Below are 23,293 nucleotides of genomic sequence, written 5' to 3'. Positions count from 1 at the left end.
TCATAAGTTTTGAAATTTGAAAGAATTACAACAAAAATCAAAGGAAATAGCCTTTGTAAGTTTCGACCCTATAGAGTTTTAATGGTTGTGTTTAGTTATAAATTTTTCTGAATTGATAATTGAGCTTAGGACAAAATTTACATAAGGTATGCAAATTTTGGTGAATTTTGGAGTTAGGATGCAAAATCCTTAAGTTAGAGGCAAAATTGTCATTTTCTTACATGTAGAGGGTAAAATGGTAATTTTACTCTAAGTTGATATTTTTCCATATTCCTAATTGTTAGTGATTAAATTTTAATTTTTAGAAATCACTACTTTCAGTTTTTCGTGATCGCACTTAAGTTTTGTCTAGAAACGCGAAGACCGAGGTAAATTAGCTTTTAACTTACTATCTGTTTAATGTGTATGAGTGATAAGTAAGGGAACTAAAGTGTATGTATGCATGTTATCATATATGTCATGCCAAGTCATTACATATTTATCTGTTACACATAATTTATTCTGTCACGAATTATTCATCTGTTACATAAGATATTCTGTCACGTATTGCTATACATTGATATACATTGCAAGTATGTCATGTTAAGTTAAGTATGCCAACTGTTACATGTATTTCATATCACGTAATATTCACTGTCACATGTTACACCATGTTAAGAAATGTTGTCTGTTATATAGTATGTCATGTTATGAAATGTTGCCTGTTACATATATGCCATATTATGAAATATTTTCTATTACATTTATGTTTCAAAGTATGTCATGTATGTCATCTTACGTTCATGGCACAATACGCTACGTCAGGACTTCTGTCTTTTATATCACGTTCATGTTACGTCATGTTACGAAATGTCATGTATGCCAGTTAAGTTATGCATTTCAATTACAATCCTAAGTGCTAGGATAAGATAATATCCTAGCGGAACTCCTTTAGTCACGCTGGAGTGTCTAAATAGGTGTGAAATTTCCTGGGTTGACGAAGTACAGTCAACATGTTGCGAATGGGGCCTAACTAGCTGGTCACCTGAGCGCGCCAGACACTAACGCTGATGCAGCCACACTTTATTTAATGTGTGTCCACAGCAAGTGTGGCACAAATAAGTCATGGGGCCACAACAACTATAGAGCATACACTACATGAGACACAGTAATTGTGACCTGTAGAATACGTGAGGCCACAACAATTGTGGAGTACGTATTAACGCACTCACAAATGGTATAAGCACCTGTGTTGTGATGCGGTAATCGGCAGGGACACACGACTCAAGGGGACCTGTGTAGCACCCGTATGATCACTTTATTAGTTAAGTCTACTGAATAAGATTCCAAGTTTATGTATTTCACGTTCAAGTCATATTTCACGTTATGTTTATGAGATAAGACTACTCTATCATGGTGACCCCATGAGACAATAATATGTTTCAAGTTCATGTTATGTTATGTTCAAGTTCATGTTATGTTATGTTCACGTTCATGTTATGTTCAAGTCCATGTCATGTTTCAAGGTCACACTCATGCTATGTTTTAAGTCCATGTTATGTTTCAAGGTCACGCTCATCCTATGTTTCAAGTCCATGTTATGTTTTAAGTTCACGTACATGTCATGTCACGTCAAGCTAAGTTTAAGTTTTAGTTCAAGTTATGTTAGCTCATGCCATGTTATGTCAAGTTACGTTATGCTTATTATTTCATGCCATCTTATGCCAGGATATGTTATGTTTACTATTGACTTTGATTGTGCATTCATGCTTTTATTGCCATGCATGCATCATTAACCTGTGTGGAAGTTTCCTGTTAACTTGCTGAGATTTGTAATCAAATCTCACTGTGGTAGTCTCAACTATCATTCCCCCCAAACGGTAGATTTTGTTACAGGATGTGAAGGAGAACTGGGAATCGACCAACTAGAAATGGTTGACTAAGCGAGGGTGTGACGTAGATGGTAGTACAGTAATTACCTCAGATTACTATTTGTATTTGTGGAGTTCAATCTCCAGCACTCTTTTGATCACAACCATTTTGGACTAGTGTTGTGATCTCAGTTGTTTAGTATGTTATTATGTATCAAGTACGTTTTAAGTATTTGAGATATTTCAGTTTGGTGCATAGTATTGCTGAAGAAAAAAATTATCCGCTGCAAATATTGCATAATGCTAGATGTATGTTAGGAATATTGTATCTTATATGTCATGAACAGGGGCAGGTAACCTTGTGTTGCATGTCTCAACGCTTCAAATGTCTGTCCGATCCCAAGCAGAATTTGGGGGTGTCACAGTTAGGATGGAGAATTATCCTAGTGAAACCCCTTTGTTCACTTTGGAGTGTTTAATAATAGAGTGGTAATCTCTGAGTTGACGAAAAACAATCAAAATGTTATGACACATAAGGCTGGTAGGTGTATATGTTCTGATGTTATGTTATATTACCAATGCATTGAGAATAAGTTTGCAGACAACGTAATTTCAACATGAGTTGTACTACGATCACCGGCAGATACTCATAGTGCATATGAGAAACTGTGACGATACAACACATTATGATGTTACAATTCAGAATGATTTGTTGCTAATAATGATGAAACGTTATGATTATTTTTTTAATAAAGTGGAAAATGTTCTCTGAAAGAAAATGTGTCTCAATTTTTCAAAAAATGTTAAGGAATCTGGATCGAAGACATACACTGATTTTTCGCATTTCATGCATTTCATATTTATCAATCTTCATGCTTAATTTATCTTTGTGCACGTTAGTTGTTTAACTTACTGAGATTTCGAATAAATCTCAACCCTTGTGAATCCACTATCATTCGGAATGATAGAAGTTGTGTTAGTATTCGAGGAGGATGGACTAGAGGGAGTGTTAGATCTGACTGATTGAGGAGGAGCCAAACCTCGAGAGAAGACTGGACTTGATTCTTATGTTTATAGCATTATTCCTTCATACTCTAGAATGCATGAAGTGGTTGATTTAACTTTGGAGACTCTTATGTTTAGCTTATGCTACTATTTAGTTTTGAACCTAGGATGATCATTAATGCATTGGGATGTTTTTAGTTATTCTGGCATAAGTTTTATTTCACCCTTAATTCGCTGCGATTATTGCATTATGCTAGTTGCACTTATAGGATGCATTGCATACTAACTTTCATGTACAAGGGTATGTAACCTTGTGTTGCATGTCCCGATGCTCTAAGTCTCCATTCCATTCCAAGCAAAGGTTGGGGCATCACACCTAAGAACCTTTCGTATTTGATTTTTCAGGTTAAGAATTTGCAGTCAATCACATCAATTTAGGATCGTCTAAATAATATAGAAAATTTTATAAATCGGTACTTGAATCTCCTCCTTGTGAAAACGATATTCTTTTTGCCATGTTCTACTTGTCACTACCCATGCATTTGCGGTAGAGTTTAAGAACCATCAAATTTTTGAAGTTGTTGCTCTAAGTCTCTGTTCCATTCCAAGTAGAGGTTAGGGCGTCATACCAAGGAACTTTTCGTATTTGATTTTTCAGGTTAAGAATTTGCAGTCAGTCACATCAATTTGGGATCGTTTAAATAATATAGAAAATTTTATAAATTGGTACTTGAATCTCTTCCTTGTGGAAACGATATTCTTTTCACCCTATTCTACTTATCACGACCCATGCACTTGCGGTAGAGTCTAGCAACCATTAAATTTTTGGCGCTGTTGTCGGAGAGGATTGTTTTCGATATTAATGCAAATAAATTCATGTATTAATTTAGACTTTATTGTTCTGTTTTGTTTTGTTATTCATTTAGACTAGCCTCACCCTCTCGAGGCCAAATTCCATCATTTTCTAGGGGTTTTAGGCTATTTTGTGTTTCTGTTTGTCAATTTAAGTTTTCTATATTTAGCGTATGCTATGTAACTGTGAGCTAATTGAGCTTTTTGACCAAAAATTGAGAGAACACTATGTGCACTAAGGAGAAAACAAAGATTAGAGCTAGAGCAAGAACAAGCAGTAGCCATGGCAGATAACCAGAATAAGAGGGTGTTGCGTGACTATGTTTTGCCGAATGTCAATGGTTCTCAACCCATCTTTGTAAGACCTACATTCAATGCTAATAATTTTGAGATTAAGCCTGATCTCATCCAGATGGTGCAACAGAAGCAATTTGGTGGAGGGCTTGCTGAGGATCCACATGCACACCTTGCCAACTTTTTGGAGATTTGTGATACAATTAAGATGAATAGAGTTAGTGATAATGCTATTTGGCTTCGACTTTTTCCATTTTCTATAAGGATGAAGCCAAGGCCTAGTTGAATTCCAAAGCACCCAACTCTTTCACCACCTAGAATGCCTTGTCACAAGCTTTTCTAAGTAAGTATTTTTCCCCATCTAAGACTGTCAAACTTAGAAATGATATTACTAGTTTTGTTCAGTTTGATGGTGAATTTTTATATGAAGCCTGGGAGAGGTTTAAAGAATTGCAGAGGAACTGTCCACATCGTGGTCTTCCTGATTGGCTGATTGTACAAACTTTCTATAATGGATCAACACATTCAATTAAGATTACCATAGATGTAGCTGCATGAGGTAATTTAATGAGTAAGTCAACAAAAGAAGCATATGAGTTATTAGAAGAAATGGCCTCTAACAATTATCAGTGGTTTAATGAAAGATGTATGCCTAAGAAGGTTCCAGGTATGTATGATGTAGATGGCATAAACATGTTGAGTGCCAAGGTTGATTCTCTGGTAAAAATGTTCCGTAAGCTAGGTAATGTGAATTTTGTTTCTAGTCCTGTATTGAGTTGTGATTTCTGTGGAGGACCTCACATGAGTTCTGATTGTATGCAGGTAGAGCATGCCCAATTTGTGTCTAATTTTAACAGGCAGCAGCAGCAGAACAACCCTTATTTCAACACATACAACCCAGGTTGGAGGAATCATCCCAACTTTTCATGGAAAGATCAAGGTAACCAAGGTAGCAATTCTAGACCTTTCCATCCTCTTGGTTTCCAACCAAGACCATCCCAACTAGAAAGTAAGCAGCCTAGAGAGATAGCTATTGAGAAGTTAACCAATGCCAGTTCAGAGAGATTTGAGAGACTGGAAGCAAAGGTTGACCAGTTGGCGACTTCCAACAGAAATGTGGAGGTGCAATTGAGGTAGTTAGCCAATTCCTTCAATTCTCGTGGACAGGTCAATTTGCCTAGTAAGACATAGGTCAATCCGAAGGAGCATTGCAAGGCAGTCACCTTGAGAAGTGGTAAGTAACTTGGTCAGGTAAGTGGTGAGACTATAGTTGGTGATGAACAAGACCATGAAGAGGTGAGTAAAAAGGTCGGTGAAGAAGTTGAGGACCTAGCCAAGACACCATCCCCACTACCACCAATTGACTCACTTAAAAATGAGCAGCACAAACGCTATCCCAAGTGCAGGAGGATGTCGCGTAATAATTAGAAATAAATTTTTAGATCGTCTCCTCAGGGAAAGTTACTTAAAATCAAACTCGTTTAAAATAGTGAAAATATTCACAAAGAGAAAATAAAAATGATGGTATGTGCAATGAATGGAAGAGTGCAAAAAGAATGAAAAGGGCACTAGTCATGAACTAGATTCATATTTTTGGATTTTTGAGTGTCGAAATGAAATGTTAAAGAAAACTAACAAATTGAAATTAACAATAAAGAAAATCAACTAAACTAAACAATCTTAATTAATTTGAAAATTAAACAATAAAACAGAAATTATTTAAGTCATAATTAAGCTTTAATCGATCTAATATGCAATGGAACTGAGAGATTAATAAAACTAATCTAAGAATTAAACTAGATTAGAAAGCAATTGACAAAATATGAACTGAAAATTGAAAATCCCCAAAATCAAGATTCTAGGATTCATCCTTGTATTCAAATCACAAATTCTCAAAATTAATCCATAACAATTGTAATCACTGTTAAATGAAAGCTTAAAGAAGCGAGAAAAATAAATAACACGAAGTAAATAAACAACAAATAAAATGCCAAAAAGTCTAAGCCAAATATCTCAAACTGAAATTAAATAAAAAGTAGGGAATGAAAAGAGCAAGCCAAATGAATGGAGATGGAGGTGATAGGCAATGGAGGAGGCGGCTAGAGCGGCAATTGGACCCTAGAAGAGTTCTTCAAATGTGCAGTGCTGCTCCCCAAAAGTCCTCAATTTCGTATTAATGATATGCTTAAATAGGGTAGGAAAGAAACCATAATGTCTTCATATTCCCGCACATAAGATCGCTTAAATTTTAGAACTCAACTTGGCAGCCACGTACCCACTTCAAGAGTTCGAATTTGGAAATTCTTATTAGGATAACTTTGTAACCCTTTAAGATATTTATCCAACTCACTAAGAATCGTATCAATCCGATATCTGAGCTGAAAGTTATGATTAAAATACTAAAGTGTGTCCATTCTGTCTCCTAACACATTTTGGATTCTGATTCGAATTACTCTCAAACCCCATCATTATTCTTATTTGAAGAGTCCAACACTCGTTGAAAGTTCTTAAGTTGTTCCAACGTCTTGCCCACTTGAAAATCCTTTGAATTTGAAATTAGAAATAAAATAATAGAAATTAGAAATAAAATAAAATAAGAATAATAGAATATCAAAAATATGTTGTGCATGTGAATGAACATTGTTCAATTAAATCAGAAGTTATAAAATTTAGCATAAATCATGCTATTAACCAATTTAAATATCATGCTATTAACCAATTTAAATCACAACTCGGATTTATTCAAGTTAACCATTTTTTCATCTAAAGCCAATAATAATGTAATGAAATAAATAAAATATATTGGTTCTAAATGTAACAAACCGCTAGAAATTCATTGGTGGAATTTCTATTGACTTTAGGAATCTCATAAAAGTCCCATAAGTTTTTACGAATCGACCAATTGCATAGGTTTTAGTCTGTCAACATAGTCAGTGTTATCACTCACTATGGTGCTAGAAATATGAGTTTTATTTATTTGAGGTGGTTAGAAGTGTCAGAATGCATTATGGTCTACGCCATTAGACTCAGTGGATTATTTAGGATTTTATGGCGTAATAGTCTATTTTCATAATTCCGAACGAAACGTCTGTTAGAAATTGTGAAATTATTTTTAGGGGTAGTTCGATGTTGAATTTCGGTAAACGATTTTCACTGTCGATTAATATGAATATTTAGGAATTTTTAGTGCAAAGTTTATGATTCACTTTTTCTGAGTGAATAGTAACCTCGATAAGCGCACCAATTGCAGTGTTTCAAAATCACAGTGTGGAATGTCCAAATTAGATTAGAGAACTTTTATATGGACACTTGGCAAGATCTTAGCCACACTTGGTGAATAATATTAGACACTTGGCACCATGAGGAGCTTTTGATGGATTTGAAGGAATCAAGCTTTGTTTCATCTGCTCAACCAAATTGTGCCAGACCAAAGAGGTTTTCAATCCTAGTAAAATCTTAAATGGTGGGAATCCAATCGAAAGCCCAAAAGCATGGTTGAAATCGGAACCCTAAACGGTTTCCCCAAAACCCTAAAGTTGGCCTCTAAACCTGTTCTAATCCGATTTCTAGCATTGTGTTTAATCACTTGATTAAATCACCTCCACATGCTATTAATCCTTCAAATTTGTGTTAGAACATCATTATCTAACCTTGCTAACCTTCAAAAATTGATTGGGCTAAGTGATATTGGATTTGGGCTTGATAGCAACCCAAACCCTCTTTAAATCCCAAAATTTAGGCCCATTCGGTTTAGGCCCACTAAGGCCCATGAAATTGACCACATTAGCACTGCTTCATGGCTAAGGTTTGTACCCCCACTTGGCTGACCAGATCTTTACAAGAAGGGCCTAGAAGGTTCTTGAAATACAAAGCTAAAGGGCCACATCACTCTTTCACTCTTACACTCCACTTTGAGAAAAGATCTTGGACTGATTTTTATGAGAAGAAAAGGCCAACACTCAACCTTTCCTTCAGTCATATCACTTTCCATAGCTTGTGTCAGAGGCTCTCCAGTCCACTTCCCACGAAAAGCAACTCTCCTTTACACTTTTCCTTCATAGAACACAAAAGACACTCTCGGACAGTTTTTCTTACCTCTTTTGAACGCCAGTTTCGTAGCTTTTGTAAGTATTTTCTCGCAACTTTTTCTTCATGAAAGTTGTTTGTTTTGGAGTCTAGTTTACGTGGATATCTTATTAGTTCCATTTGGAGATCATTTGTTGGTAAAAAGTTGTTTAGACCCCAGAAAGGTCATTCTGGGCGATAAACTGTAGAGTGTGTTATATTTTGGAGTTTATGACTAAGCTAATGAATAGATCTTGGTCCGAAATTTTTATGGAGTACTATTAACATGTGTATATATGATTATTGGTTGAGGATTTGTTGCATGATTAAGAGTTTTGGTGAAATATTTTCTTAGGTGTAGACACTTAGAAACTGGATGAGGAAAAACAGTTTCTATTTTGAGAAAGTTTAAATCTTTTATGGTTTAATCTTACTCCAATGGCTTTGATATTTTTATTGGAAGATCCTAAACCTCTTATATACATGTTAGAATATTATTTTGAAGATATTTGATGTTAGTTTCAAAGATATGAAATTTTATGCAAGGAGATATTCAGTTAGGCCAAAGTAATGATGTTCTTGGCTAAATTTATGTTTTGGTTGATGTTTACCCATGTGATCTTGAGTTTGAAGCTTGGATCTATTTTAGGACACCTTTTTGAACCATGTGATGTTTTGGTTTGAAGATCACTTCTTTATAAGTCATGGATCAAGAGGTTGATCAAAATAAGTTAGAAACAAAAATTTGTTTTGAACTTAGAAGAGAAACCAAAAAGTTCAAGTATGGTTTTAGTGATTTTGATGACTTTTGTTCATGATTCAAAACATGATTATTCTTAAGAATATGTTATGAGTGTAGTAGAAGAAAAATTTTGGTTTAATCATGAGTTTTGAGATTTGAAAGAATTACAACAAAAATCAAAGGAAATAGCCTTGTAAGTTTCGGCCATATAGAGTTTTAATGGTTGTGTTTAGTTTTAAATTTTTCTGAATTGATATTTGAGCTTAAGACAAAATTTACATAAGGTATGTAAATTTTAGTGATTTTTGGAGTTAGGATACAAAATCCTTAAGTTAGGGGTAAAATGGTCATTTTCCCACATGTAAAGGGTAAAATGGTAATTTTACTCTAAGTTGATATTTCTCCATATTTCTAATTGTTAGTGATTAAGTTCTAATTTTTAGAAATCACTACTTTCAGTTTCTCGTGACCGCACTTGAGTTTTGTCTCGAAGCGCGAAGATCAAGGTAAGTTAGTTTTTAACTTACTATCAGTTTAATGTGTATGAGTGATAAGTAAGGGAACTAAAATGTATGTATGCATGTTATCATATGTGCCATGCCAAGTCATTACATATTTATCTCTTACACAAAATTTATTCTGTCATGAATTATTCATCTGTTACACAAGATATTCTGTCACGTATTGCTATACATTACTTTACATTGCAAGTATGTCATGTTAAGTTAAGTATGCCATCTATTACATGTATTTCATGTCACGTAATATTCATTGTCACATGTTACGCCATGTTAAGAAATGTTGTCTGTTATATGGTATGCTACGTTACGAAATGTTGCATGTTACATGTATGCTATGTTATGAAATATTTTCTGTTACATTTATGTCTCGAAGTATGTCATGTCTGTCGTTTTATGTTCATGTCACGTTATTCTATGTCATGACTTCTGTCTTTTATGTTACGTTCATGTTACATCACGGTACGAAATGTCATGTATGCCAGTTAAGTCATTCATGTCAATCACAACCCTAAGCGTTAGGATGGGGTAATATCCTAGTAAAACTCCTTTGTTCATGCTGGAGTGTCTAAATAGGTGTGAAATTCCCTGGGTTGACGAAGTACAATTAACAGGTTGCGAATGAGGCCTAATTAGCTGGTCACCGAAGGGTGTCAGGCACTAACGCCGATGGTGCCACACATTATGTTACGTGTGTCCACAGCAAGTGTGGCACAAACAAATAAGTCATGGGGCCACAACAACTGTGGAGCATGAAGTATAGGGCCACAACAACTGTGGAGCATACATTACGTGAGACACAGCAATTGTGACACGTAGAATACGTGGGGCCACAACAACTGTGGAGTACGTATTAACGCACTCACAACTGGTATAGAAACCTGTGATGTGATGCAGTAATCGGCAGGGACACACGGCTCAAGGGGACCTGTGTAGCACCCATATGGTCACTTTAATGATTAAGTCTATTGACTAAGATTCCAAGTTCATGCATTTCACGTTCAAGTCATGTTTCACGTTATGTTATGTTCAAGTTTACGTTCACGCAATCATGGTAATCCCATGAGACAAGAATATATTTTAAGTTCATGTTATGTTATGTTCACATTTACGTTCCAAGTTCATATTTATGTTTTGTCATGCTCAGGTTCATGTTATGTTTTAAGTCACGTTCATGCTAAGCTTCAGTTTCAGTTTAAGTTATGCCAGTTATGTTATATTGTATGTCAAGTTATGCTATGATTACTTATGATTTGATTATGCATTCATGCTTTTACTGCCATTCATGCATCATTAACCTGTGTGGAAGTTTCCTGTTAACTTGCTGAGATTTGTAATCAAATCTCACTGTGGTAGTCCCAACTACCATTCCCCCCGAATGGTAGATCTTGTTACAGGATCTGAAGGAGAAACGGGAATCGACCAACTGGAAACAATCGACTAAGCGATGGTGCAACATAGATGGTAGTACAGTAGTTACCTCAGGTTACTACCTGTATTTGTGGAGTTCAATCTCCAACACTCTTTTGATCACAACCATTTTGGAATAGTGTTATGATCTCAGTTGTTTAGTACGTCATTATGTATGAAGTATGTTTTAAGTATTTGGGATATTTTGGTTTGGTGCATAGTATTGCTAAAGAAAAAAATTATCCGCTGCAAATATTGCATAATGCTAGATGCATGTGAGAAATATTGCATCTTATATGTCATGAACGGGGGCAGGTAACCTTGTGTTGCATGTCTCGATGCTTTAAATGTCCATTCAATCCCAAGTGGAATTTGGGGGCGTCACACTAAATGTATAAAATATGCAATAATTCAGTTCAATCACCAGTCGAACCTTATGTCCCTCCCATTCATTTTCCTTAAAGGATTAAGTAGAATAAAATTGATCAACAGTTTGAGAAGTTTTTGAAAGTGTTTAGGTAGCTTTACATTAATATTCCTTTTGCAAATGTCTTAGCATAGATTTCTGCCTATAGGAGGGCTCCAATGAACTCTCATTGTTCTTCGGTACCTCCTCGTTGGTCGGGGGTACCATAGTCCTCTTGCTTTTCACCATGGGGTGATCTTCTAAACCTATCACAACTTCTGCCATTTCGACTGGAGAATGGTAGTGGAAACTACCACAATGAGATTTCGAGAAATTTTAGCTAGTTAGCATACAAGTAGGAAACCATGGAATGCATGCATGAACATGTACTTGACACATGACGTGACCCAAAACTTGACTTATGCACTTGACCTTTTTCAAAAGACATGTAACAGATTCTTTGGACTTTTCGGAAAAACATTATTTGACATCAATTCATATCTTATCATATCACGTGATCCATATCGTATCCTATCATACCATGTCATATCACGTGATTCATATCACATGATCCATATCATGTGAGCTCATTGCCTTGTTCTTATAATACATGGTGGACACAACACGGCTCCCTTAAGCACCACGTGTTCCTGCTAGTTACCGTACCACCAACAGTCCGTCGTAGACTGTGGTGGATACGTCTTATTCATATTCATTGTAACACGACAGTACTTCGTTGAGTTATTAGCCTTAGTCATGGAACCCACTAGCATTAGGTGCTACCTCGCTCCAACATCATTTCCAGAAAGATCCATTCAAGGAACGCTGATGGCTCTTTGTCAATCCAGTGATTACCACTCTATTTTTAAATACTCTAGAGTGGACAAATGAGTTCTACCAGGACATTCCCCCATCCTAGAATTTTGGGTCGTGATAAAACATTTTCTTTGACACGTTTCTTTTTCTTTTAAAAAGATCATTTACTTAAATGCATGTGACATGAGACTTAAGACGTGTTCCTTCTTACACTTGACATGTGCCACATGAGATGTCGTGCATGAAATCATCAAGCGTAACATATTCAAATCATGGCATGATAACATAGGACATACGAAATATCAAAACAACTTCATGAACATAGAAGAATATGACTTGGTCGAAACATCAAAGGCATGTAACTTGAAGAAATTTCACTTTAACATGTTTCAAACTTGAAGCATAATAGATAAAAGCCATGTCAAGGGTGAATCAAACTTGAAATCATGACAATATCACATAAATCCGAAGCACTTAGCCTTACAATAACTGAATCTTCAAGACACATGAAACATCAACATAACCTCAAGCAAAACCGAAACATGTGCATGTGAATCATGGCATTTTCAACATAGATCCGAATCATATAACCTCTTTCATGATCTTATACAAAGTTGAAACAACATATTCAACCAAGTAAAACATAGACTATCAAAGATAACAATAACAAAGAAATATTTACACAAATATATACGCATGTTAACCAAACTAAGTTGAGTGTTTACTTACAAAAATTCTTCAAGAAACCACTAGCAAGCTGTAAACGGAAGTACAACATGTTAGAACAAGGGTTTTGAACCCTAATCCATGTGTGTGAGTGTGTGTAAGATTTCTAGGGTTCGTCACGTGTTGTGGGAAATACTTCAACCTTTCGACTCTAGGGTTTTTGAACATGAAAACCCTTCAAGTTCACGTAACCATGGCTAAGTTATGAATATATGAGATGTGTGTGTTTGGCCGATTGTATAGAGGATGCAAGTCCTCAAAGTTTTAGCTTCTCCTTCCCTAGGAAAACCCTAGGTTATTTCAAGATGAAATAACCTTGAAATCATACGTGACCTGTGGCACCCCCAAGCCTCACTTGGGATTTGGCAGAAGCTGAAATGTCGAAATATGCAACACAAGGTTACATACCCCTCATACATGATAGATAAGATGTAATGCACCTAATGATAACTAGCAGTATGCAGTATATCACAGCGAAAAGTCAACTTAGGTCAAATAATAGGACAATAATCATGGTACCGTAGCACATAAAATCCCAATGTTTCAGATCTCATATGAGTCATCAAAAGTAGTTAAGTGTTTCCAAAAGAGACTCCTAAAATATGGGACCAATACATCCAATTATCAAAAGAGTCATTTTCCAAAGGTGGTCCCATGACATAGGTCTTTATCTTGAGTGAGAATAGGGCTTCACTCATTTCTCTAAGGCCCAATCCTTGTCCTGATTGTGGCATCTTTTAAACTTCTCAATATCCTAAAGTATCTTAGTGATAGCTTGGTCAATTGACTCAAGATGATCCAAAATGGAAGGCCCGGACGAGCTTATGACCATCTTAGGCACAATCCTATCTGGAGGAGGTGTTGTCCTCTTGCTAAACCTATCACAGCTTCTGCCATTCCGAGTATAGGAATGCTAGTGAAAATTACAATAGTGAAATTTTGAGAAATCTCAGTAAGTAAACAAATAACATGTAACAGATATAGTAAACATATGTAAGCAAACTTAACAATGAATGCATGGACATGAGACTTTACTTATGCATTTGACTTTTCAAAAAAGACATTTTATACAAATAACTTTCATAACCTTTTCTTTCATAAAAAAATCTTTCTTCATTTCATGCTTATTCATTTAACATACTTGTGAGCTTGATTCTTGATCATATATCATAGCTTTGAGCTCGAGGCCTTTCTTAACTTTTAACATATAAATGGATACATCACAGCTCCCCTATGCACCGTGTATTTCCTGCTAGTTACTGCATCAAGCATTGTCCACTTTGACCAATTTGACTATGTCTTACTTTTAATAATTCATATTATGGTAGTTAGATTTGCCTTCACCGTAGGGCATCCACTAGCTTTAGGTGCAATCCCGCTCCGGTATCCTTTTCTTTTAGGAATCATTCAAGATCTGCCGACTGTACTTCATTGACCTAGGGGTTACCACTCCATTTTAAGCACTTCTGAATGGACAGAGGAGTTCCACTAGGACATTTCCCAGTCCTAGCCTTTGGGGTCATGATAGAACTTTAAAAGACTCTTTATCTTTCAAAAGATTTTCACAATCTCAATGCATGTGACATGACAATGAAACTTAGAACTTTCATGAGACACATGCAATGTCGAATGCTTCATCATAACCATATGACATTCAAACATGCAATTCCAGTACATTTCGCATTACAGCTTGAAAATATTAGAACATGCGAACATGTTCTTTTATAAAAATAGCATTGAATATCAATAAAGAAACAAACATTCAATATTTTCCATGTATTGGTCGAAACATAAAAATCCTAGCACATCCAAGAATCGGTCTTAGCTCATTAAACTTCAATCACAAAATGATCATACCTCATCCATAGTAATAGTTGAGACCTTAAAGTTTGAAAACATGCATTTCAATCAGCTTTTCATGAACTTAAAATCTTCTAATGTGTAAAATAAAATTTTAACAATGAACATTCATGGGTGGCCGAAACATGCTAGTGATCATGCTTATTAAAGACAAGCAATCTCATGAACTAAATTTCATACATGATTTGGTCAAGTAGAAAACATTCATATACAAGTCAAACATTATGCAATCCGAACCCTACGATGGTTTCTTATTCCATTTTCATAACATGAATAAATTCCATAGACCATTCTACTCATACATGAGATAGTCATGCTAAGAAGAAATTATATCACATGGAAGAAACATCAATATCACAAACATTCACATAAAACCGAACAATCAACAAGTTCACATGATATATACATAAAGTATCCAAGTACAAGTTAGAAGTTTACTTACAAAAAAATCCACAATAGATAGCAAGCAAGCTAAAAATATATAGTAATCGTTAGGTTCATCATTTAAGAAAAACCCTAACCTATGTGATTAAGTGTTGTGCTCTAAACATCTTTTTTCAAGAAAAAGACTCCAAACATTCAGACCTTCCTTCCTTGAGTTAGAAACTTACCTATAACAAAAATCCTAGCTCATAGAGAGACACTAGAGTTGTGGTCTTCATCCTCAAAACATCATGCATATAGGCTTAAGCAAGTAGGGTTGAATCTACCTTCTGTGAAGAAAAACCCTAATCTAACCATGTGTATGTAGGCCTGGGTTCATGTGGAAACTTCTCAAAACATGAGCTAACTCTTCTAACTCAAATGTGTGTGTGTGAGCATGAGTTCTTGATGAACCCACTAGAAACCGAAACTTCACCCCTTAATGTCGTGTGTGTGAGTGTGTTAAAAGGGTGATGATGGCTTCATACATTCTGTGGCTCTCTTCTTGTAAGTATCTCCTTGCTTTGCTTATCCTCAAAATGATGTTTGGGTGCGAAAATAACAATTTGAAGAGTGTTTGGATGGTGAGAAAATGAAAGAAAGTTGGAGAGAAAGGTGGTGGCCGAACACTTCAAGAGACATTCACAAAATGACTAAAAGACTTAGGGTTTTCGGCTCCTCTCCCTTTTATAGATACAAAAAGCTTCTTGCATGAGCCAAGCTCATTTGCATAGTTGCCAAGTGGCGTCTCACCCTAAGGCTTCTTCCTCTTTCTCATCATTTGATTGTGTTGGAAACACAATAGGACCTTTTGGACAAGTGGCGCCTCCTTCCTCAAAACCGAAACCTCATTCCCACTTTTCCCCTTCACCTCATATCTTGGTTCAATTAACCTTGTGGCTAAATGGTCTTTGTCAAGCTAAAAATCTTCATCAATCTCTTACATGTGTGCATGTGTGCCAAGTGGCATGTGAGGAGTGTGTGTGTATGTTGGCTACCGAAACTTCCCTCTCTTCCCAATAAGATCTTCATTCACTAAACTTTTGGACAAGCATGTGATTGGTCAAAAGCATGCACAAACTTCCTTGCCCTAGCCGTCCTTCTCAAGGATTTCCACCAAGATTTCCTTCTAGGAACCCTAGGCGTGTGGCTCTCCCTTTCCAAGTGGATTTCGTCCCTCCCAAGACAACATCCTCTCTTACCTTTTTGCATGCATGACAAAGCAAGAATATTTTTTGTTTTCTCATGGTTGTCGTGCAAGGCCTCTTGGCTTTCCCTAGGCTCCACGTTTCCATAACCTCATCATTCTCCTTCTAGAATCTCTCTCCCATAGTGACAAGTGTCACAAAGCTTCTTCCTATAGGCAAACATCCTTGCATGCGCAACACATGGCAAGAAGATGGATGATCTCCTATGGTAGACGTGTAAGGCCAAACCCTGGATCCTTCTCACCTTTCTTCTCTCATTTCCATCTAGTTTCATCAAGTCCTAGACATAAGTTGTCATTGCATGCAAGAACTTTGAGTTGGGCGTGAGCCCTAGTTTCATTGGGCTTCAAACCCTAATTTCCTATGAAGGCCAAAACTCTCATGGGGTTATCTAAGAAAAAATACACTAAAAAGCCTAAAACTTCTTGGTCGTCACATGACCCTTTGAGAATCTCAAGCTCTTTGGAGATTCTATCATCTCCTCGAGTGAGATGTGAGTAGTGTGAAGAAAGATGAGAAAACAAGATCCTTACCTTGGATTCCTTTGTGCTTGGTGTCGTGGTCCTTCCTTGGATGTAGAGAAGGGTTGTTTTTCATATTTGATTGGAAGGAAAACTCAAGAAAGTGAGGAAAACACCAAGTAGCCATGTAAGAGACTGTGGAGAGGTTGAGAGCATGCAAAATCCAAAAATGACAAAAAGAAAAGCCCTTGGGCATGTGGCTCCTCCCCCTTTTATAGAATTCTTTCACAAATTCTATTGGTTGCTAGAGATCCATTGCATGAAAGACAAGTGGCGTATGGCCTTTTCCCCTAGCCGAATGTCTCTTCACCTTATGGCTTAGGCATGTCCCTATGTTTCTTTTAGGGTTTTTGGGCTCAAGCCCACTTAGTTGGCCGAGTTCTAGGGATTTGAGTGGCCCTTTCTCTTGGGCTTTGGATGCTAACTACAATTCCAAGGCCTCTATCCAGTTAGACCTAATTTCATGGCCCTAAAATAATACTAAGGCAACGAAAATAATTATGGATGAAATCTAGCTAAGTTTCGGGTTATCACACATGGATCATGTAATAATGTATGCCGAGATTCATACAATCATAAAAAAAATATACATCCTGCGTTATGACTTGAAAATATTAGAACATGCGAATACTTGATTTACACATACGAACAATGACATTCAACTATTAACAAAGGGTAAAATAAATTCACAATATCATTCACTACACTTGGCCGAAACATATAGTACTTGAAAGCATGATTTTACAAAAGTAACATAGACTTATAACAACTAACATGTTTGATATAACATCATAATCAAGCAACATCGCAACATAATCATATAGATCCAAATACAAGGCATGGTATTACAAGAGATTTCATTCAACCAACGATCAATATGGCAACACATATTTAAGTAAATTCGAGTATATAACATGATAAGAAATTTCATCCAATCCAATATCAAGCAAATGCAAGTTCACACGTCATATACACATTATCCAAGAGTAAGTTGAAGGTCTACTTACAAAAATCTAACGAATGCAAATAGCAAGCTGAAAATATAATTCAAAGATCATTAGACAAGGTTATATGAAAATCTTAATCTTATTGGAGAGTGTGTAAATCGAGTATGTGGCTTTTGAGGTTTGTCCTTATGGTAAGAAAACTCCAACACTTTCGAGCTTCTCAAAACTAAAACTCCATATAAGAATAAACCTTAACTTTTTCTAGGTGTAATGGTTGTGGCTCTCCTTCCTCTTCAAAGTTTCATCTTTTATTTGCTCAAGGCAAATGGTGTTCGGGTTCCTTTCTCCAATCTGAAACCCTAATTCCCTTTTGTGCCCTTCTTCATGTGTCTAGGTTCAATGTACTTGGTGGAAAAAAGGTAAATCTCAAAATCCTAAATCAATCTTGAACAACTACATGTGTGCATGTTTGCCATGTGGCAAGTGAGGTGTGTGTGCGCATGTGGCTTGCCAAAACCCCTTTCACCTCCCCAAGAAAGTCTCTTCTCTTCCTTAGGTGGGTAGGTGGCGTGTGCCTCTTAGCTTTCCCTTGTCGTCGCCCCTTGCACTCCCTTTCACAAAGATTATTCTAGAATCTAGATGCATGCCTTCCCATGAGTCTCTTCCTCTTCCCAAGAAAAAATATCTTGGAACTCTAAGGCCCTTCCTCCATGCATGGCAAGTGTCAACCAAGATGGTTGGCTTGCATGTGGGGCGCGTAATCCCCATGGCCGAACCCTAGAAGTCCCTTAGTATTTGTGCCATCTGATTTGAAGTGCTCCTAGGTGCCTCTTTGTCTTATCAAATCATTACAAACTTCTTGGAACTTGCCAAAATCCCATGGGTGGCATGAAGGTCTCTTTGGTTCACCGAAACCCTAATCTTATCTCCTCCCCTTGCCCTCTTTCACGTCTAGATTAAAAGTGACCTAAAAGTGAGTTGTGCATGTGAGACACGTGGCATATGGTTGGTAAGAGTGGCATGTTCCCTATGTGTGGCCAAATCCTCTCTCTTGTCCCATCCTCTTACCTCCTTCTAGAACCTTTGTGCATGTTGACCAAGTGTTACGTGTTGCTACTTCCCTAGGTTTCCAAGGATGAGCTTCTAGAAAACCAAAAGATCTTCCCATGCCATGTGGTGCCTCCATCTAAACCTTAGAGTTCAACTTAGGGTTTCCAAGCCCTAATATCTTACCAATGGCTGAAATCTCTTATGGGCCTTGTGGGCCTTTCTTGTGGGCTTTCATGCCTATTGTACCAATGTCCAAAAATATAAAAATATCTCTAAGCATCCTTTATCATCTTGCATGGCCCAACAACTACACATAACCTGTTAATAAAAATAGGAAGACTTGGCTAAGCCCAGGATGTCACACAACAGGTTGGAAAAGTGACTTAATGTGAAAGAGATTTTGCCCTTATAGTGCTAAATTTTGGGTGATATTTGGCAAGGAATGCTTTCAAGAAAATGTGTCATTTGAGTGTGGAGGCTCAATTGATAAATCGATTGGTCACCTCGAGGTTGAGTTCATAACTTCACTTACATAAGGGCCAAATGGTATAGTAGGACAAATGGCTAGAAGTTGACAAGCAAGGTTAAGAGAGGGTTTGATTCCAGAGAGAGAGAGAGAGGGAGAGGGATCTGTATTCTAGACCTCTGTTTATCTATCGAGAAACGTAGGAAAAGAAAAGGTAATAGAAGAAAAAGGCAAAAGAGGATTGGATTAGAAGAAGATGCAAGCTGTAGTGGTGAATACACCCTTATACTGAAATAGGGCCCAAACAACCCTAAAGCCTCCCACATCTTCTCGCCCCTCCAAGAGCTCCACCTTGTTTGGCACGCATCTTTCTATCGCGAGGGGACATGATTCGGTATGGCTAGATTCATACCGTTCCATTCCAATTCGTTTCCAATCCCGCTCATGCAGTCCAGCTGTGAAGGTTGTTGCTATTCCGAATTCAGTTGTGGAATTGCCACTAACTGCAGAAAATGTTCAAAGTGTATTGGATGAAATCCGACCTTATCTAATTGTAGATGGGGGAAATGTGGCATTGCATGAGATTGATGGCAACATTGTACAATTGAAGCTACAGGGAGCATGTGGCTCCTGTCCAAGTTCCGTTATGACAATGAAAATGGGCATTGAGCATCGCTTGATGGAAAAGATCCCTGAAATAGTTGCAGTGGAACCGATAGCTGATGAAGAAACTGGTCTTGAGATGAATGAGGAAAATATAGAGACGGTACTCGAAGAAATAAGGTCCTATCTAGTTGGGGTAGCAAGTGGATCACTTGAACTCGTGGCAATTGAGGAGCCCAATAGTCAAAGTTCGAATAACAGGACCAGCAGCAGGAGTGATGACTGATGACTGTTCGTGTGGCTGTTACATAGAAACTATGAGAGAAAATCCCATCCATTGCGGCAATTCAACTTCTGTAAAATCCTAGGTTGAAAACACACAAATCTTGTTGTATTCCTTCGATTTTGTCACAATTTGGAAACGAACCGTGTCAATAAAACTCCGTAAAGACTTTGGTAGTTTTATAGAACATGTACAGTTTGGTATTTGGTTGGTTGCAAAACTCTTAGCCAATTCTTGTAACCAGAAATCCAAGAGCGAACATCAAAGATCATATCTTGTGCATGCACCGATCAACTAGTAACCGTTTACATAATACTCAAATATTCTCCTTAGTTCAAAAAAAAAAAAAAAAGGTTAAGTATGTTTCAGCCACTTAAGTACCACGTGTCTTAAAAGTGTTTTGAATGAAAGCAAATGCAAGAATATGATTTTAGAGTTATTTGTGAAGTTTGGAAGGAAACAAGATCAAATTAGAATTGTGGTGCCCTTGTTCCTCGATAAAGAGTTCAGCGAGAATCCACGGTGCCAAGGGTGCTAGTCAGTCGGCAATACCCCTGGATCTAATTTGGGTCTAGGCATGCATTCTCGTGTGGAGTGCACGTCAAGTGAAATGTATATAGCAGCAGAATAAGTATAGGGATTAGTCATAGGCTAATACTATGTGTACAATAGATTTATAAACGCAAGAAAATTTAACCTTCATTAATAATATCCTTATGTTATTGTTGTTTCTTCCCAAATACTATTATACACTATCATCAGTTCCTCACTTACATCAAAACACAATGAACCGTACATGATTTGTCATCTAACTAAAATAAACATCTTAACATCACAAATATCTAACAATCGGAGACAAGCCTCCATGTCTATACCTGAGGTGGGCCTAATCATTCTTCCTTGGAAAACTTTTTCTGTGTAAATCTGCATCAATATCTACAGCTCCGATAAACAAAATCGTAGGTGGGACCATCATAGTTTGACTTCTAAGAATATACATGCACTGCTTTATGTAAATAAATATGTGAGAGATAATGAAAATGAATATGCATGCACTATTTTATGTAAATGAATCTGTGAACACATATTTACGCATGGTGAGGAATCACCCTCCAGGCAGGAACACATGTATTCATGGACATAGCAAGGAATTACCCTCTAAGCAGATCTTATATGTGCATAGTCACTTATGATGCCCCCAAAATCATAGCATAAATGTAACCAATAAATATAATGAAGAAAATATACTGAATTTCATGTAGGAAAGGGGGTAGTTACAGAATATGCATAACCCTGGACTTACAACATACTCACAAACATTTATCCCAGTATGATCGTAGGAGCTAACCTACCTAAATAGTACTACAATTAATACAATAGCATCAATGTCAATCCTTCCTTTGCATGCTCTGAAGTCACTTGCTTTCTTGAGGACTCTGAAACACTTATGATTTCAAAGGTACGATTTTGGCTTTTACCCAATGCCTAATTGTGGGACTTTCAGCCCTAGATCTGATGTTTGTCCAACTCAAAATTTGCTTGAATGAGAGACTTTAGTTTTCATATATCCATTTGCCCTCTAGCCTTGTAGGATGGTGGAGACTAACGAGAACAATGCCTACACATCCTCTGCAGTTTTCCTTTGGTCAAATCCGCAGTTCTTTCCGTAATAAGGGTCTCCCATGTGGCATTGAACCATACCTCTAAGATCAGACGATATGGCCCACAGGCTCGTATTCTTTTTTCCACAAGCTCACCCCAAATGTGACGTTTCTTATGAAGTATGGGCCTCTATGTACAACACCTGCTGCCCATGAACACCTCCATGTTATCTTGGAGAGCTCTCACTTTTGTATCGGTCTTGTCCTTCACCGTTGCTCGCCCTTGTATTGTGAAGCCCCCAACCTCCGCTTGGGATAGAACAGAGACTTAGAGCGTCGGGACATGTAACACAAGGTTACATATTCACGTTCATGATAGTTAATATGCAATGCATCCTATAAATGTATCTAGCAGTATGCAATAGCCGCAACAGAATAAGAGTGACTAAATAAAACTTATGTCAGAATAAACTAAAACATTTTAATGTCATTCAAAACCATCATAAGTTCAAATCATAAGGTAGCATAATCTTAGTACAATTATTCGTGATAATAAGTATCCATGATTAAATCAATTGCATCATTCATTCTAATGCACAAAGGGTTAGGGCTATAATCATCAAAATGAGGTCTAATCTTTTGTCAAGATCCGGCTCCTCTTCAATCAATCAGATCTGCTAGTCCATCTGGTCTGTCCTCGTCGAGTCCTAATACAACTTCTATCATTTCGAGTGGAATGATAGTGGATCTACAATGGGTGATATTTACTTGAAATCTCAGTAAGTTAGACAACTAATATGCACAAGATAAATTATGCATGATGAATGATAAATATGAAATGCGGGTGATACAAAAATACAAAATTACACCTAAACTTTTCAAAATTGCCACTAAGGCCCTAATTTTTCACTATTTGTAAACGAACTCCAAATTCCATCAAAATTCACAAACTTCATATATTCTATGCTCTAAAATCATCTATACACTTAGAATTCCAAAAATAAAAGTAGAACTAGTCCAAATACACTTAACCCATGGCATGCACTCTAGTTGATATCTAAGTGTAATTTCAACTATTGATGCTTATGAATGCATGTATGTTCAATTTCTTTAACTGAAAATAATTACTATAATCCTTAATGACATGTTAAAAGCTTAATCTTAGGTGAACCAGTTCATCCCATTACCTACTCATGGCTAAAAACCTTAATCTTCATTAATCATCAATTAATCAAGCATGATGCTTCTAGCCTAAATCACATAGGTTAAGCATAAATTAATCAAAGTTGTGCATGCTTGGATGATCAACACAAGATAGAATTAAAACCTGTCATGGCATATTTTCAACCTCAAATTCAAACCTTCAAAATTAATTCTAAGACATTAATAAATCATATCAAAATATGCTAAGATATGCCATAGCTAAAATTCCCACTTAAACCAAATTAAACACTTAATCGAACCTTAATGGACTAGGTTTTGATTTAAGCATGGTAACCTTTTTCTAAACTCAACCAAAAATAACTTCAACACTTAAAAGAAAAACTTAACATGCAAACTAGGATCTAGGGCAAGAAAATTTACAATTTTCGTGGCCCTCTAAAGCTCTCAGCACAAGAACATGCAAGAATTCCCAAGAATACACAA

The 23,293-nt window shown here is 36.7% G+C and overlaps 1 non-coding gene and 1 pseudogene across 1 annotated transcript; one reads left to right on the top strand and one right to left on the bottom strand.

Annotated features, from left to right (window-relative positions):
- Positions 1–4,373: 4,373 nt before the first annotated feature.
- On the bottom strand, positions 4,374–4,480 carry LOC118349764. The gene has a single exon (XR_004802682.1). It is a non-coding gene; the product is annotated as a small nucleolar RNA R71 (small nucleolar RNA).
- A 130-nt stretch (positions 4,481–4,610) lies between these two features.
- LOC108999046 lies at positions 4,611–20,122 on the top strand (annotated as a pseudogene).
- The last annotated feature ends 3,171 nt before the right edge of the window (positions 20,123–23,293 follow it).

Source organism: Juglans regia, chromosome 10, assembly GCF_001411555.2.
Source record: "Juglans regia cultivar Chandler chromosome 10, Walnut 2.0, whole genome shotgun sequence".
NCBI lineage: Eukaryota > Viridiplantae > Streptophyta > Magnoliopsida > Fagales > Juglandaceae > Juglans > Juglans regia.
This window is presented reverse-complemented; position numbering and strand designations above follow the sequence as displayed.